Source organism: Miscanthus floridulus, chromosome 14, assembly GCF_019320115.1.
Source record: "Miscanthus floridulus cultivar M001 chromosome 14, ASM1932011v1, whole genome shotgun sequence".
NCBI classification, from domain to species: Eukaryota; Viridiplantae; Streptophyta; class Magnoliopsida; order Poales; family Poaceae; genus Miscanthus; species Miscanthus floridulus.
In genome coordinates, this window is record NC_089593.1 from 50,810,544 (window position 1) to 50,816,777 (window position 6,234).

A 6,234-nucleotide genomic window follows, 5' to 3' on the forward strand; every position below is an offset into this window, starting at 1 on the left:
CCAGAACTGCTTTCAAAAAAGATTTTGTAAAACAACTTTTTAGGGAAAATAACATAGAGAAAGCTATGAGAGATATTTTTAGCTTCACCTTAGTTCTTATGCCGTGAGAGGAGCTGAAAATAACTTCTAGGAAGAAGCTATTTTCAAAAGGTCTATATGGCAGGAAAAACTAAAAAATAGCTTTGTGAAGCTAAGATTGAATCTCCTAGGTAAGCTTTATATTTCGTCTTGGTTGGTGACTTGTCACATGACACGCTGAGAGCTAGAGGCTGTGACTGGTTTGACGGTATGGATGTGTACAATTTGTGCTGTACGAGGTTGATGTGCACCATGCGTGCATACAAATTTGATTTTCCAGGGTGACAGTGGGAGTATGTACGAGTACGACTGGGTGGTTTTTTTTTTTTTTTTGGCTCCTCCTGGTCTGTAGCCTGTGCTATTTCGAGAATGTAGTAGTTGAACTAGGGACAAGTTGTATTCTTAATTTCCATATGCTGAGGACCGAATTTAGGATATCATGTCACTAGGGTCAAGCACTAAGCAATAAGATCAAAGAAGTGTTAGTTCTCTATTTGAAAGAGTAATTTTCAGGTGGATAGAAGAACTTTTAGTGAGTTTTCATAAAGTTATCGAGGTTAGGTGACCCCAAGGAACACATGTAGATTCGCCCCAGCATTTGCCTATTGATCTTCCCTATATACCCACAAAGCGAGATTGTACAAGACATGATGTAATATTGTATCAAGTATCATGAAGTGAGCGATGAATGAGTTACACCTTCAAAGCTTTGTAGAGATTCTTCTTTACTTGCATTTTCTATCTTTACACTACGTAGGTGTAAGTCAAGGTCAAGGATTTAACAAGGGTGAGACGTGAGCCAAAAGGAAAAAAAATAGGGAATATCGTTGGAGATAGAGCGACACACGGCTAGATTCTTCAGACATATTTGGTATAACTCAGTTTCACTAGTGAAGTATTTGTTTACGTCGGTTCCATAAAGCTGCTTCACCAGTAAAGCTAAAATTGCTTTAAAGAAATTTGGTAAAACATTTTCTTAGGGAAAATAATAGGGAGATAGCTAAGAAAAGGTAGTATTTTCAGCTTCACTTTGGCTCTTATGCGGTGAGAGGAACTTCTAGGAAGAAGCTGTTTTCAAAAGGTCTATTTGGTAGGAAAAATTGAAAAATAACTTTGTGAAGCTGAGATTAAATCGCCTTGGTTGGTGACTTGTCATATGACACGCTGAGAGTGAGAGGCTGTGACTGGTCTGACTGTATGGATGCGTACAATTTGTGCTGTACGAAGTTGACGTGCATCATGCGTGCATACAATTTTGTTTTTGCAGGGTGAGAGTGAGAGTATATACGAGGTACGACTGGGTGATTTTTTTTTCTCCTCCCGGTCTGTAGCCTGTGCTCTCCAGCTTTTTATTAGCCACATTTTCTTCTGTGTTCTTCGTATCTCCCTCTCCTCCCAAAGTCCGAAGTCACCTACTGCGCCATACCCAGTCCCAGGCACGCTTGCAGTCGCAGGAGACATGGCGGAGGCCATAGCCATATCACTCTCTGCGAAGCTCGCCGTGGCGCTATCCCGCAGCGCTGCCCTTGGCATACCGCGCCTCTTCGGTGTCCGCTCTGACGTCGCCGCCGCCATGCAGGACCTGGACCTCCTCCGCGCCTCCCTCCGCTTCGCCGACTCCCGCCGAGGCACGGACGCCGAGCCCGTGGCCATGTGGCTCAGGCATGTCCGGCACGTCGCCTTCGAGCTCGAGGACGTCGCCGACGAGTGGTCGTACCTCTCCGGCAAGGGCCTGGCCCGGGACTGCATCAACGTCAAGGCCTGGTTCGCCCTCTCGAGGCGGCTGCGCAAGGCCCGGGAGAGGCTCTGCCGGTTGTCCGCGGATAAGGAGCGGTACGGCATCCGCCCGTCCGACGGCGGCGCCGGGCCCTCCGGTACCCTTATTCGTCGGCCGCCGATGGCAGACAGGGCGCACTTTTTGGAGGAGGAGGAGGTGATCGGCTTCGCGGCACATGAGAAGCAGCTGATGGAGCTGCTGGTCAAGGACGCAGAGCCACGGCGGGCCCTGGTCGCCGTGTGCGGGATGGCTGGCGTCGGCAAAACCACCCTCGTCACGCGCGTGTACAAGCAGCTCGTGACGACGACGAGGCACTTCGACTGCTCCGCGTGGGTCGTCGTCTCGCAACACTCGACGATGGAAGATCTCCGGAAGATGCTCAAAGAGCTGCACCGCGACGCCCGCTGGAACGACGCGGGCGCGGACTACCGGTCGCTCGTGGCGGCTGTGCGGGACCGTCTCGCCAAGAGGAGGTACCTAGTCGTGCTCGACGATGTCTGGCAGGCTCACCTGTGGAACGAGCAGCTCCGCCACGCGCTCCTCGAGGACGAGCCGGGGAGCCGGGTGGTTATCACCACGCGCAGAAGAGACGTGGCCATGGCCGCGGAGCCCGAGAGGGTGATGATGCTGGAGCCCCTCGGTGACACCGAGGCGTGGAAGTTGTTCTGCTCCGTCGCCTTCAGGGGGGCATCCGGGCAGGAGTGCCCGAGCCACCTGAAGATGCTTGCTAAAAGTATGCTGAAGCGATGCGGCGGCTTGCCGCTGACGATCGTCTCCATCGGCAACCTGCTCGCGCTAAGGGAGAGGACAGAGTTCGCCTGGAAAAACGCCCATGACAGCCTCGTGTGGGACAGCAGCTGCGATGATCTTGGGATAGGCGAGGCAGCAAGCATACTCTACTTGAGTATCGATGACCTTCCGTACCACCTCAAGAAATGTTTCCTGAGCTGCAGCGTGTACCCTGAGGACTTGTTGATCAAGAGGAAGTTACTGATTAGGAAATGGATTGCACAGGGCTTCGTGGAAGAGCAGCTGGGACTTGGCCAGCGTAAAGCAGAGGATATCGCAGATGATTACCTGGACCAAATAGTACAGCGCAACCTGATGCAGGCCGTTGAAAGGAATGAATTTGGCCGCGTTAAACGGTGCACCATTCATGACACTATCAGGGAACTGATCATTAACAGATCCAAAGATGAGGATGGCTTCTTACCATTGGTAAATGGTGTCGGAACATTGAATTGCAATGCCAGAATCCGTCACCTTGTCGTTGACAGATGCAGAAATGAAGATTCCATGTTTTTTTCGCAATGGGCCACACTTCGCACCTTTACAGTATTTGGGTCAGAATTCGATGTTTCCATCCTAGTACCTCGCTTCAGGCTCCTAACCGTGCTAAACCTCTGGTTGAATGGGACTAAGAAGTTACCAGGCTCACTGACCAATCTTCACAATCTGCGGTATCTCGGCATCCGTTCCACTCTCATTGAAGAGTTCCCAAAGGAATTGGGCAACCTGCAGAAGCTGCAAACCTTGGATGCCAAGCTGTCCATGGTTCAGAGGCTGCCAAGCAGCATAGCAAAACTGAGGAACTTGCGCCACCTCATAGTTTTGACACGTGAGACTACAGACCTGTTGATTCCATACCCCGGCATGGCAGTAGGAGTTCCTATGGGGCTAGAAAACCTGACCAACCTGCAGACACTCAAATATGTTCGAGCTCATAAGAAGATGGTCAGATCCCTAGCAGGACTGGAGCAGATGAGAAGCCTAGAGCTATCTGGAGTGAATGAGAGCCTCATAGCCGATTTGTCGTCGTCAATCTCTAGAATGAAATGCCTTCTGCGATTGGGATTGGAGACTGAACCTGAAGCAGTACTAGACTTGGAATCAATCTCTCAACCACCAAAGCTGCTACAAAAGCTCTCTCTGACGGGCAGGTTACAAGGTGCAAAACTTCCATCCTGGACCAGCTCCCTCACTAGCCTCGTGCGGCTACGGTTGTGTCGGTGCCAAATTGGACATGATTCTCTCGCGCTCCTAGCCGCGCTTCCTAGACTGGTGAATCTTAGCCTCATCACTACATACCAGGAGAGGGACATGGTTATCCGAGCTTGAGGAAACTCACATTGGAGGACTTGCCCAACCTTAGTCACATAGAATTTCAAGAAGGTTGCCTTGTAAATCTACGTGATCTGGTCCTTGGTCGGTGCATGGAGCTGATTGAAACACCTCGAAGCATGGAGAAGCTCAAGTATCTGAAGAATTTTGAATTGTTTGGCATGCCAACAGAGTTTGTAGATAAGTTGAAGGAACAAAACAGTGATACTAGATATCAGAATCCTCCCAGTTCAGATGTTTATCATGAACATAGGTTTCTGAGATGCGTTAGATTTGTTGAAGGAACTGGATATGTCCCTAGTAATAGGTGATCATTATCATATTATTTTTCGACACCAAAAAGTACATTCCTTTTTCGTTCTCACTCTCCCACATTTGTTGTTTATTATTGTTGAGAATTATTGTTAATGATCAATTAGGCAGTTTCTATAGAGTCAGTAGAGGGGTGTCTTTTCACTCTCTCTGAGGTGTAACTGCCCACATGGGCTCTGTATGTGGAATACACAGACAATCATTTGCATCACTTGCTTTGTCTCGCTCTCTACTTCTAACACGACTCGTTTGTTTCGGCTCCGACGACTCCGGCTTCCATCGACACCGGTACTGTTTATGGAGCCGTTCTCTCTCTTCTATACTGTAGCAACACTGTTCATTGAAGCTGTTTTTCTCTATCCTACTTTTTCGTCTCACTGTTCACGAGCCGGCGGAGCTCGTTTTTGCAGCTCCTGCGACTCCGGCTACAGTGCGTGAACAGTGCCGGAGCCGGAGCACGCAGGAGCGGTGCCAAACTGGCCCAAACACCCATCGAGAAGAACAGGAGGCACCACGGCCTCACCGGCGAGCGGCGGTTCGTAAACGCAGACCTGTTCTCTGGCACCATATGTGGCATCATGTTCTCCGGCATCCTCTGTTCGATGGTTTTCTCGGCGAGGGATGGAAGAAGATGAACTCCTCGTATGGTTCCCCATCTCAGGCAAGAACATCGATATCAAATCAGGTTCGCACGAGGTGTTGCAATTTCGAGATGGAACACTGGATTGAGGTAACTGCCATGATTCGTGTACCTTCCCCATCGTGAATCCCAAATCTTTCGGGGCGTGTTATGCGTCGACCGGGTCAGCACCCAGTTGCCCGCTGCCCAAAATATAATATTTAGTGTTGCCGGCACGCAACGGACGTGGGTCGTTTTTAATTTGCATATTGGGCCTTTGAAATTGATTTGTTTTATCCAGTCGCATACTCATGTAACCATGTAGTACAATTCAAAATTGCTGACGTGTTTGATGAATACCTTTGAAAATTTTAAAAGCCATAGATTACAAGCTAAGTATCCAAACGGTCTTAAAAAAATGAAGTATCCAAATTAAACTCTAATTACACCATTGTATTTCTTATAATAAATCCTTCAAAATAAGACCATATATATATATATATATATATATATATATATATATATATATATATATATATATATATATATATATATATATATATATATATATATATATATATATATATAGGGAGAGGCTATTCAGTAGCCGGCTATAAAATAAGTTATTCTGTAGCCACCTCCATTTACTATAATTTTATATACTAATTTACCATAATATAAATACATATTTACGATAGTTGGGTTACTATAACACATGGGAATATTTACCATAACGTTATATTAAACCACTTAGTAAGGAGTTACTATAATCTCGTAAAATAACATAGTAATTATCGTAACTCAAAGTGGCTACAGAATAAGCTATTCTATAGCCAGCTACAGGATAGTAGTTCTATATATATATATATATATATATATATATATATATATAGGGAGAGGCTATTCAGTAGCCAGCTACAGAATAAGTTATTCTGTAGCCACCTCCATTTACCATAATTTTATATACTAATTTACGATAATGTCAATATATATTTACTATAGTTGGGTTACTATAACACATAGGGATATTTACCATAACGTTATAGTAAACCACTTAGTAAGGAGTTACTATAATCTCATAAATTAACATAGTAAATATAGTAACTCAAGGTGGCTACAGAATAAGTTATTTTGTAGCCAGCTATAGAGTAGTTGTTCTATATATATATATATATATATATATATATATATATATATATATATATATATATATATATATATATATATATATATATATATATATATATATATTAACGAACATTTATCATATAAAGATAGAACATTATTTATTATTATTATTGTTGAATAAAAGTGAAGTTCTAGATTA

The 6,234-nt window shown here is 45.3% G+C and overlaps 1 pseudogene; it reads left to right on the top strand.

Annotated features, from left to right (window-relative positions):
• The first annotated feature begins 1,458 nt into the window (after positions 1-1,458).
• On the top strand, positions 1,459-4,483 carry LOC136505369 (disease resistance protein RPM1-like; annotated as a pseudogene).
• The last annotated feature ends 1,751 nt before the right edge of the window (positions 4,484-6,234 follow it).